We start from the raw sequence: 13191 nt of genomic DNA on the forward strand, positions 1-13191 counted from the left end.
ATCTTTGCCTCACATACTCCATCCCACTCAGTTACATGGCTGCACCTAGGCTGTCCACCCAATCTCCAGCTATGTACCAGGGAAAGAGGAAATAGGTTTGGTGATCAGATGAAAGAGAAAGATGAAAATAGGAACTGTCTCAGAAGAGTTGTGAGGATTCTATGTGATTCTATAAGAGAAGGTGTCACATAGCTAATGCTCAATAAATATATTATTAGTATTATGACACCTTTGATTCCAACTAAAATTTTTATATAATAATTTTCAACACTAGGAGTCTAGATTCAAACCTTCATAATTTTCCAGTTGCCATGAGTGAATATTAACATTTCATGGATAGTAATTCTGAAGTAGTAAGAGAAGCTCAATTTTATTAGGCATGCCATATGCCAGATAATGTATTAACATTTACATGCAATTTGTCATTGAATCTTATAAAAACTCTCTGAAGTCAGTATAATGCTATTATGCTCATCCACAAGAAGAAAAAGGTCAGAGATTTTAAGAGGCTTATCCAGAATCACTCAGCTAGTGCGTGGTAGAGTCGGCTGTCAGTACCCACATTGCTAACTGCTAGGCTGGACGACCTCCTCAATGCTCAGAGTATAAGGACATGGGCTCATTTTCTAGCTGTATAATCTCAAGCCAGAGATGCTTTAAATCAATCACAACTATCTGGAAGTATTTCTAACATCTATGTGAATTCAAGGTAGTAAAGCAGAAACAGACCTTCGTTTCTAGGAATCTACAAACCAATGACATGGACAGAAACACACTATTGAGAATATACTTCATACAAATGCATCATATATAAGTGTAGTAGATTACTTTTTTAATAAATTAATCAATGTCCTTTCCCCCCCACCCCACCTCCTTTTACTCCTTTCTTTTGACCTAATTCCAGCAGAGAGTTGGTTCTATTTAATTGCCTCAGCTCAGGGATGAGGACAGGGTAGGTATCAGAAATAGGTTCCTAGTCTCTCGGGCTCTTCTGTTCCAAAAGCGCTTAAGCCCTTGATGGACCTAAGTGAGGACAGATAAGATGACTGGGACAAACAGTGGGAGGAGGGTAGGGTCCACCAAAGCTAGGAAAAAAGTCCTCGGGGTCTGGGAAGAGGAGACAGGCAGACAGGTGATGAGGGTAGAGGAGTTGATAGTTCGCAAGGGGAGGAACTCTGGTTTCTGTTTACCAGGCAGGTTTCCAGGAGGCAATTAGAATGACAGACTGTGGGGAAGCTCAGGCAGATAAGACCACAGACAATAAGACCATAAGCCTCACAAAGATTTCTTCTGCCTTAAGCTTGGTATAGAACTAACATACTGGAGTTCTTCTAACTCTAACATAAAGGTGCCCTGGGGATCTGGTTAAAATGCAAACTCTGATACAGTAGGTCTGAGGTGGAGCCAGAAATTCTGCATTTCCACCAAGTTCCCAGGCGATACCAAAACTGCATGCTTAGAATAACAATGACGTACAATATTGCTGGACTTGAAGGGGCCACCTGGGCAGAAATGAGCACCTAGGAGCTGTGTCATCCTTGGCAAATGTCAAATGTCATTTGAGCAAATCCAGCAAATCCAACAGTCTAGTTCAAATCGCCTCCCCTTTGGTCCACACTTTCCTTTGTCAATAAACAACACCTTAAACAGTGACATCCAACAGAGGTCAAGGCCATTAGAATCCTGAGCCTTTGCTCCATCCACATCTGACTTATCCCACGTGAACATCATTAGGGCATCCTCCTATGACAATCTTGAATTCAAGCAAAGGTGCACAGCGCCTTGGAAACCCAGGGAGGCGGTGATGATGGGAAAGCCCCCCACACTCACACTTGTGAACCAGTCCCCAACCACAGTAGTTAATGTGATCACAACGAGCAAAAAGAATAAAGCCTTGGCTCTGGAGCTCAACAGGCCAAGATTTGCATTATGGCCTTACCAACTTGCTAGCTGGAAAATATCTTTTCCCTGAACATCATTTTCTTGGTTGATAAAATGAGACTTTTTGTGGGAAGTAAATATGAAGATATATTAGGTTCTTTCTAGTTGTGAGTGAAAACTGAGTCAGGTGGGAATGAGTTTGGTGATTCCTAAAGTCCTCTTAAAATAGTTTGGAAGGGGCTTTTTTTTTTTTTTTAAACAGTGTTTAATCTCTGTGCAAATTATATTCAGGCAGTTTAGTTCCCAAAATATAGAGTTCCTCTCCTGCCTAATGGTGCCCAGGGGTATTTGGCATAAAATACCTTAAAGGGAGCCAGTTGTAAGCCTTCCTTTTCCATCAATAATCCATTAGTCACTTATCCTACCTCTGCCTTTAGGCCACTTATCTGTAAAACAAGTTCACTTTTAATTCTACTATATAGTTCAAAGCCAAGGCTATTTCCCTTAGTTACCTTGATCTCAAAGGAAGTAATTACTTGCTACCAAGACTTTCTTATGATTCAGATTCAAACAAATCAGATTTAGACAAAATTGCCAGTAAATAGTGTTTCTGGAATCTCTGGAACAAATTTGCTCCCTCCTGCTACTTTTCTGTTTCTGTAAATGCTGCACTTTGTTCCAGAGATTCTGCCACATTTGCTTTAGGGAAGGTTAATTTTGCCATATATACATAATCATTGGCATTTTAAAGAAAACATTTATAATTTTCTCAGTATGTGATCAAGGTTAAAAAGGTGGCTATAAGGTCGGAGCAGCAACAAGGATGGCTCCAATGGAGAGACCAGTGACCTGGAAGTTCTGAAGATGTACAAGGTCTCTGTTTTTAAGAGAGCATAAGGTCCTTGCAACAAGAAAATTAGTGACTAGGCATATTAAACTTTCCATGCCATACTAGGAATGAGAATGCTTTGAACATTTTCCTTTAGGACAACTGTATTTTCCAGCTAGCAAGTCTTTCATCTTGTGGCAGCATGCTTACACAGCTCCCACACATAGATCTTGAAATTTTTGGCAGCTATACCAAAAATTACCACTTAAATGTTGGTATCGTAACAATTGGTAATAAGCACGTTTGCTTGACACAAAAGATGAGTTCAAATGGGAATAAGAGATGGTGAAGTTTATGGGTTTCCCTGCTGGCGCAGTGGTTGAGAGTCCACCTGCCGATGCAGGGGATACGGGTTCGTGCCCCGGTCCGGGAAGATCCCACATGCCGCGGAGCGGCTGAACCCGTGAGCCATGGCTGCTGAGCCTGCGCGTCCGGAGCCTGTGCTCCACAACGGGAGAGGCCACAACAGTGAGAGGCCTGCGTACCGCAAAAAAAAAAAAAAAAAAAAAAGAGAGATGATGAAGTTTAATTGAAGAAAAAAGGATGGATGTGCTAATAAGAAACTTCTTATCATGGTCGAAAATTTAGAGTGATTGAAGTCTTCTGCAGGTTTTTAGGCAGAGAAACAATATTATCACAATATATTTAAGGAAGGTGGTTTCTGTTGTTGTGTGCCCCATAGATTGATAAAGGTAGAGATATCAGTTAGGAGGTTTTGTTGGTAGACCAAAATGCAAAGTGATCACAATCTTTACGGCAATTGTACCTTTAAAAGTGAAATGATTATGTCTGAGATGTGTTTTAGAAAACAACAACAACAACAAAAAACACCTGCAGAAATATTCCTTGGATTGGATATTTGGTGTGAAAAGCAGAAAGGGCTTTATTCACCATCAGGTAATATCAGTACTTTGTTATTTAAAAAGTGATGGAGAGAATATATTCTTCAGTGAGGGTTTAATGAGTAAAACGAGGGCCATTTGACCAGTTATGGATCATAAAACTGGTATGGGCTAAAGGTAGAATCTGGCTCATTTAAAGGTTTTGTTTGCATAGCACAGTGTTGATTTTCAATGACTGAAGTCAATTCACTACTCTATTGTCTTATGTGTAGTCACAAAACATAATAACTTTACCTACCTGGACTCCAAATGCATTTGAATTTGTGACCTCTGTCTTACACATCCTTTGAGGTCCTGTTTCTCTAGTTTTACAAAGCTGTACTTCTAAATGATAGCAGAATTGCAAAAATTGCCTTTGTCTTTCATCTCGTGGCAGCATGGTTACACAGCTCCCACACGTAGATCTTGAAATTATGCAAACTTTTGGAAGTAGGAAAAAAAAAAGTTGTTTCTCTATCAGTGTGTGGGCTACAGACAGAATATGAGGATTCTCTTAAAATGCAAGCAGAAAGGAGGATGCAGAAAGTAATAAATCTTTGGTCATGGGGTCTTAGTCAAGAGCAATCTTTAAAGAAAATCTACTCCAGTAAACAGAGGGGCAGGAAAATAGGTAAAATCAGAGAACAAGATTTGATGTGGTTTTAGTGAGAAAAGGGGTCACATAAATGACCAGCTATGGCTTGGAGGCCTCTCAGACAAACTTAGTAAGAGGCCAGAGGAGAAACCTAATGTCCAGGAGAGGGCCAAGACAAATCACAGTTTTTCTTTCAGCGCGGCTTCAATTTTCAATTTTACGGTCCTGTCTCATGCAGTTGAAGTGATGAACAGGAAAACTGCTGATGGCGTGTGTATAAAATCTGGAAGGTAAAAAGACACTTAGCCAGCTTGAGGAAAGGTACAGAGAGACCAATATGAATAGGAGGTTGACTCAAAAGATGTTTTGGGCCAATCAACGGAGCAATGCTGAGACTTTGGACAAAATGCAGATATAGTTTCCAAAAGGATTAATTTGTTAAAGTACTTCTTCACTAGAAAGAGTCTTGAATACAAATACGTGCATCCTCTCTTTACATGCCCGTAGGACAGCACCTAATTTTCTTTCCAAGAAAGCAAGTATAAAAGCTGCTGTTTGTTTGCTTGTTTGTTTTTCAGATAAAACCTAGCACATCTTTAAGTCGATGTGTAGAGTTTAAGTAAACCCACTGTCCCCCTTCTGTGCCACATTACCAGCTAGTGCATGGGATTTTAATTCCCATTATTTTAACTATTGTTTTCGTTATCAAGAGAACAAGGTAAGACCGAATTTCATACCATTAAGCTACATCTGCCCAGAGGCTGCACAACTTCAGGAATCTGGGTTGGTGCACAGAAACCTTGTGTTCAAAAGAGTATAATTATTTTGTACCAAGGCAGTATGATGGGAGTATATAATGTAATCAAAATTCTTTCAAAGTACCCTATTTAGACACTCAACTTTCTAATACTGTGAATGCTTAAGTGTTATAGCCTCAGTATTGCCTCAGGATCAAGGAAATTTTAGGGAGAGCCAAATTATAGCCTTCTTTCTAGGACAACAAACACATGATTTAGTCGAGAAGAAAGGGGGAACATTGGAGACCTTTCATTTGAAGACGATTTTTAACGATAGCATCTTAATTTGTAGATCTAGTACACTCTTACTTTGAAATACAATCAACACATATTGAGCACTTACAACATATCCAATACCATGATTAGTGCTTTTGCGTATTTGGAGTAATTATTCTCTCCATAGCCCTCTGGGCTAGATATCATTAGCACTGTTCTCATTTTTAAGATGAAAAACACTGATGCTTAAAGCAATTTGCCAAGGATTACACACTTAACAAGTGGCAGAGTGGGAATTAAAACTCCAACTCTAACGTTTATTCTGTGACATACAGATAAATCATTGTTCAAAATGCCTGTATTTTGGGAGAATTTAGCAATTTCCTGTTGAACAATTTCAATGCACTGGATTTCCAACAACTTTGCTACTTTCTCTAGTTGTATATGCTTCTGATGTGTGTGTGTGTGTGTGTGTGTGTGTGTAAGTGTAGCAGAGTTTGGAGAATAAACTATTTTGTGAAACAAAATGCTCAGTTTTTGGAAACACTTGCTTAATTGTCACCTACCCCTGATTTAAGTGTGGCAGCTAAATAAATGAAATACTTTCTAAATTCAAGTAAGATCTTTCCTTTTATTTCCAAATATAATGTAACCAATGTTGTTCACCTCACGCATTGACTATTACAAAACTTTCCAACTAGTTTATCTACATCAACTTTTCCCAATTTTGAATGGTGTCAAATTAATCTTTATAGAGCTCTGTTGCTATAATTTTCCTTCTTACCTAAAATGTTTAGTGGTTAAAAAAAAAAAATTCTTCCCATGTGAGACTTCCTAGCTTTCCTCCATTTCCCCTAACTACTAAAAAGATTTTTGTCTTTGCTTGTTTAGTTCCTCCTCCTTCATCCTCTAAGGAAGGAATTTTCAAATCAGGTTTCAGGAGATTATCTAACGAGGGTGGTAAAACCACCATCATTGTTTTCACTATTAAAATTAAACATTTTCAATTACGAACGTAAGTGGCAACAAACAAAAGTAATGTTAGTGATACCTGAAGCTTTTCCGCAATAGAAATATATTTATATATATAAATATTTATATAAATATATACATACACACGTATATTATATATCATATTTTAGTTGTAGATGTCTCAAAATATCATTTACACTCATCACTATTTTTTTAATATACATTTATTTATTTATTTATTTATTTTTGGCTGTGTTGGGTCTTTGTTGCTGTGCGCGGGCTTTCTCTAGTTGCGGCGAGCGGGGGCTACTCTTTGTTGTGGTGCGCGGGCTTCTCATCACGGTGGCTTCTCTTGTTGCGGAGCACGGGCTCTAGGCGCGCGGGCTTCAGTAGTTGTGGCTCGTGGGCTCAGTAGTTGTGGCGCATGGTCTTAGTTACTCTGCAGCATGTGGGATCTTCCCGGACCAGGGCTCGAACCTGTGTCCCCTGCATTGGCAGGCAGATTCTTAACCACTGTGCCACCAGGAAAGCCCCACATCACTATTTTTTAATTATAGCGGTTATTAATTCTATCATCAGACCTTGTTATTTAATGTATAGATAAAAGAACATATTATTATGGCATAATTTTTAATAAGTCATATTTTATTCATCATATTTCAATATATTTGATTTCCTTTGTAGTCTAGTGTATTCTATCTTAGGCGTTTAGAAACATTGTTCTGAGAGAGGGCCCACAGGCTTCACCAGACTGCCCACCAGTTGATGGCCCAAAAAAACGTTACAAGCCCCTGCTATAAAAGTCCGATCTTTTCTAGGGTCTTCAAGATTGCATAAAGCAGAATTGATGGATTGATAGAGGAGGGGTCAAAGAAAATGGAAAGGAGGGACAAGGAGAAAGAAAGTAGGAAAGTGGGGGGAAGAAAATACCAAGTTTTGTGTGAGTTGGTGAAGAAATAGCAGACGAAAGATTAAGGATAGGGAGAAACTATGGAAGTTAAGAAAATAGGAGCAGGAAGGAAAGAGGATTTTTGGAAGTGTTGGTTTCATTGCAAATGGAATCCCTGTTAATGTTCTTAGAAAAGTACAAAAAATATGATTCCTTCCTTCCTTCCTTCCTTCTGTCCGTCCTTCTTTCCTTCCTTTCACTTCTCCTCTTTGAATATGACTCTATTCAGAACTGGGCTATGAGAGCACTGGGATTTATACCTTCAGTGGATTGCCAATGAAGTTCTTCAAGAAAACTTCAAATGAATTAGCCTGGCATCAAATGTCCCTGAATTGTGTCAGCCTTTCAAATGTGTACCCCTTCAGTTCCCAGCATCAGTCTTCTTTTTGAGCCAAGGCGTACTTTTTACTGTCCCTTGATCATCCCCAAGCATATCTTAGGAATATGTCTTTGCTATTTCTAGATTCTCTGCCTGAATTCTCTCCTTTCAACCCTTTCCCTAATTCTTCCCAACAACCTAGGGCCAGCTCTTCTTCTACCCCAATAAAACCTTCTGCAATGACTACACATCAGTAGTCAGCAAACTTAATCCGGAAAAAACCAAAGAGTAAACATTTTAGGCCTTGTGTACCTAAGCAAGCCTCTGTTGTAACTACTCAACTCTGCCCATGTAACAGAAAAGCATCCATTAAAACTATGTAAATGGATGAGTGTGGCTATATTCCAATAAAATTTTATTTACAGAAACAGGTTGTTGGCCACATTTGGCCCGTGAGTGATAGTTTGCTGACTCCTGTTCCAAATCATAGCAACTCTTCTTGTCTCTGAATTCTACTAAGCTATTTTCATAACCACTCATTTAGTTCTATTTATAACCTTATACTATTAGTTATATCTTCTACTATAAGCTTCTTCAGGAAAAATTTGATAGTGTGGACCCTATTGTTGAAGAAACAAATGAACAAAGTATTGCATGTCAGTGAGATAGAATGTATTAGACCTAACACATTTCAAATAAATATTTCTAGTCCCCTATGTCTGTCAATAATATAGCGTCAATCACATTAGACAAGCCAATCCCTAGGCTGTCTAGAAACATTAAGAGCTTTTCAAAAACACTGATATTGTTGACTTGCATTTCAGAGAAGAATTAATAACATTTTTCCTACAGTGAAATTTTTTTCGCTTTTTGTATCTGATTTTAAAAACTCATTAAAGTTACATTATCTGGTTCACTAATGTGTTTTAATGAATTTTACTGAATGGTTTATTATATTTGTCATAAATGCTGTTACCTCCCAGAAAGATAGAGTTTGGAATAAAAAAGCCTAGATTTGAGACGCAGCTCCATCAACTAGCTTTGTGACATCAGGTAAATCATTTAATGTTTAGGATCTCTATTTTACTTTTTTGTAATGACAGGATAATACATGTATTCACTGCCTTTAAGGGGACAATGAATGTGAAAGTCCTTTGTAAGAGGTAAAATAATTAAGTCGCACTTGTTTTTGAAGATGCTATCATTGCCTTCAGGATCTTTTCCTTCAGTGTATTTTTAAAAACTAACTGCTTCTAGAATAGCGTTAAGGAGACTGGTAGCCTCATTGATCTGGCATTCTGGCAGCACTTGGTCCAGAGCCCAAGGAACAGGAACTTGTTGGAGGTAAATGAAAAAAATCAAGGTCAGATCAAGAACTCTCTCCTTCAGGATTTCAATAGGTTCAAGAAAGAGTGAAAAATTCAATCCAAAGACTATGACAATACCTAAGTGGGTCTAGATCAGATGGACTAAATGGGAAACATAACACTAGAAATATAGAAAAGACATATTGGAGTGTTGGGTAGAGAACTTGAATTGATTCCAGAGAATCACTTTGAGAACAATCAGAAAGATTAAAAGCAGGGCTCACCTCTGGCAGGAATAAAGGCTGGAGACAAGGAACAGCTGGAAAAAAATAAATCATGGAACTAGGGTTTTCTGGAACATCACATTTTCCAAGGAAGAGGACAACCATGGGTGGGCAAGACCTGGTAAGAAACCCTTAGCTGGCAGGGGTAGGACACTTCTACGTGTTGATAGAGTTGGTGTAATACAGTGGAAAGAGCAGAGCTCTGGAGCCAAGCAATTTGAATTTCAGATTTGTCCCTTTGCTAACTGTGTAATATCGATTTTCCATAAACTTCATGCTCTTTATCTGTAGATATTGTGAGGAAAGTACGTAATGCAGGGCATGGCATGTAGATTGCATTAAATAAATGTTAGTTCTTCTTAGGACAATCTGCATCCGGATTTAAGACAGTAAAATATTGTTTCCAACCAGCTTTCTCCTTTCATGAAAATTCCTCAGATTTTGCTAGACCAACATATAACGTTTGAATGGACTTTAGGTGACTAGCTGAATATTAAGGGTATTTGGGAGAAATTAGATGGGATAAAGAACATCTAGATTTTAAAAAGATCTTATGGGTTTCTTTTTTTTTTTTTTTTTTTTGCGGTACTCGGGCCCCTCACTGTTGTGGCCTCTCCCGCTGTGCAGGCTCAGCGGCCATGGCTCACGGGCCCAGCCACTCCGCGGCATGTGGGATCTTCCTGGACCGGGGCAAGAACCCGTGTCCCCTGCATCGGCAGGCAGACTCTCAACCACTGCGCCACCAGGGAAGCCCTATGGGTTTCTTTTTTTAAGTTTTTGTTTTTAGTTGTAGTTTGAGCAAGACTGATTTCCTGTTTTTAGATAAGTACACCTATTTGAAAATGTGTTAATTTATGCATATCAACTGTGGCCATTTCTTGGATTCAATGTAAATTGAAAATTTGAAAGCCTAGTGTGAGTGCTTTTGTTATACAACAATTTTCCATCTGTTAACTTAAAACTATATACATAGATTTCCTTTCCATTTTTTATTTCTGTCTCCTAGACACTGATTATAAAGAGACTTATTAGGATTAGCTTCTATATTCATTTCCTAGTTTTTGAAGTTTATTTCCTTTTTTGTGGCATTCTTTAACATTCTATGAACTTAATTATTAAGTTTAAAATTATTATCAATAGATTATTTTCTTAAAAGCATCTCTGTGTGGCATTTTCACACTTTGAATTAGGTATGTTGTTCTATGTATAAAAACTTATGTAAGTAGAAATGTTCTATCAGTATATTAATAGAATATATTGTCACTATGTATTAATTAGACTCTAGGTTGTTTTAGTTGAAGACAATAACTTTTGCTACTTTAAACAGAATGGGAGTTAGTAGAGAATCATTGAGAGATCTGGAGAAACAGGCTTCATGCTTTCCGAAACAACAACAGAACCTCACTTCTAATTGGCCTGCTAGTGATTGCTATTGCCACCACCAAATTCAAAACAACGCCAGCACACCAGCAAAGCTGACGCCTGGCTTCCTGCTTTTTGTAGCTCACTTTCAAATCAAAGTCTCAGCAGGTACTTCTGATTGATGGAACTTAAGGCACATGTCTGCACCCTAACTGGAAAGGAACCTGGAAAATATTTTTTTTCTTAAAATTTTAACCAAAGAGAGTAGGATTCAAAATACAGGAACCTGTCAAGGTGTGGAGAGATATTCAAAGTTTTAGAAGAGCCCTGAATGGCATTAGTCCACTGCACTCTGCTTGGTCTTCTCAATAGCAGTGGAGAAAATTGTTATAGAAGTTTATGTGAAGGCCGAAAAAACTCTTATTTACATAGTTTTCTTTCCATTTTTAGGACTCCTTCTTGCCTGCTCCCCACCCATCCACTGGCCCTCATCATTGTTCTTTAGTTCAGTAAATGGCATTGTTATTCACCGGGAGTCATCTGCGCTCTTTTTCTCCTTCATCACTCTTCCCTCTAATCACAAAATCTTACTAACTCAAATTTTGAAATATGTATCAAATATATCCACTTCTGTCCATCTGAACTGCCACAACACTAGCCTCAGTCATAATTATCTCTTTCACAGACTCATGCAGGAGTTTCTTCAGTTATCTCTTCTCTTTCCCACTTGTTAAGATCACTCCTTCACCAAAGAAGGTGTGTTCCTTCTATATGCTCACGTGGTACCCTTATTTTTCCATAAAGAACTTTTCCAATTATATTTTTCTACACTTATAATTTAATAATTATTTTTGCAAGTTATAAAATATCTGTCTTTCCCACTGGACTATAAGCTTCTGGAAAGCAGGGACTGTGATTATTCATTGATATGTTCCTTATATATAACATATGTGTGGTTTAAAAAATGTAGAAATGAGGTTAACATTACGTACTAACTTTGGAAGATTACATAAACTTTGCAGAGTCTTCTCTCCACAGCTTTAAAGGTCCTAAAGAATCTTTACTCAATGCTTAATCTTTTGAGGAAATGACAATATTTTTAATATAAAGATCTATCCTCAAGGGAGGAACCAGGAAGAAAACTTATTTATCCTAGATAGACCAGCACATGGCTTTTGCTCATGAACGGGCCTCCATGACTACCTAAATCAGAGTTACCTACAATGGGAATTTTATTCTTTTTTTCATTTACATGTTGAGTCTTTACTATGTGCTAGGTAGGCACTGTGTCCAAAGCTAGGGGTGCAAAGATGACTCGGACATCTCAAAATTGCTCACAATCTAGTGGGAGGAGAAGCTTTAACAACCTCTTTATAGGATTATCTAATAAATGATCTATCTCTAATGGGGAGTAAACAAAAGCCTTGATAATAGAATGTTTGATATTACTTGCAGAATGAAGACCAGGCAAGATTCAGCTTGAAGAATAATCACAAACCAGGAAGAGTGTTAAAGAAAGATATTTCAGACAGAGATAATAAGAATAAAAGTATCAGTGCTTGAGTGAGTGAAGATGGTTGTGTCTCCTAGTCAGTGAGGGAGGATTAAAAAAAAAAAAAAAAAAAAAGACCAGTTATTCCTCAGGCTAGATGAGGGAGAATGGCTTGACCACTCCATATTAAACTGCTGTCCTACGGAGACTGTTTTTCATCTACTGACAGTTGGTCCTGTGCTGTAGGTCAGTTTTGATCAGTGTTGCTAGGTTTGTACTTCTCTGTCCATTCTTGCTGACCCCACCCCCTTTGTGATAGACCACAGAAATCATAATATGGTTGGCCAAGGAGAAGATGCCATATGAGGTCATTAAACACAGGTTGCCACCTTTCCAAGATCACCCTCACCTCCAGCCTTGTCAGAGGCACATGTTGTGAGTCTCATCCCATCAAGGCCAGAACAATATGGACTCAAGTTTTAATCCTGCCTCCTTTTCTTCTCAAACCAATCACTAGCACTTGTCCACAGGAGAAACACTGAATGTAGAGTCAGACTGATCCACGTAGAAATCCTGGCTTGGCTACTTATGACTTTAGGAATGTTACTTATCCTCTCTTAGATGATTTCTTCAGGAAAATGAAGATGGGAGTATTTCCTTACAGAGTTGTCATCATGATCACTGGAAGCAGGATGAGCAAAAGTGCACATGACAGGCAGTCCGTACTGGTTCCTTATTTTCATGTTTCTCCCTACATTATAGCAACTCTTTTGTAACCTAAGCAATCCATGTGATAAACTACCCCATCCTAATACTATTACTAGTACCCATTAGATTAAGACAGTCTCAGTGGTCCTTTAACAGTTAGCATAACCTCAGTAACCTTAGGTCAACCTGACCTTTGAAATCCAGGGTGCGGTAGCCCCACAATCACAGCCTTAGATCTCTGAAAACACCTGATTTTTCGGTCAGCAACGTGAACTCTAAAGAGATGAAGTTAACTTTGTATTTCTCCACTGTGCCATCAATGTATGGTTTATGTGAAAGAGATGTTCAATTTCTGTTAATAAATGACATTTATACACACATCTTCCTTTTCCAGTCCTAAGCAAATGCAGTATGCTGTGGCTATGAATTGCTATAATGCACCAACTCTCCCTGGTACAACTAAAATGTAAGAAAACAAAGAGAAGTTGTGTTTGCCCTCATCAGTACACTTATGCAAACTAATTACTCTCTCCTTCCTT

This window comes from Delphinapterus leucas, chromosome 5, assembly GCF_059928025.1.
Source record: "Delphinapterus leucas isolate spDelLeu-1000000601 "Yukka" chromosome 5, BTC_Dleu_Yukka2, whole genome shotgun sequence".
Lineage (NCBI taxonomy): Eukaryota > Metazoa > Chordata > Mammalia > Artiodactyla > Monodontidae > Delphinapterus > Delphinapterus leucas.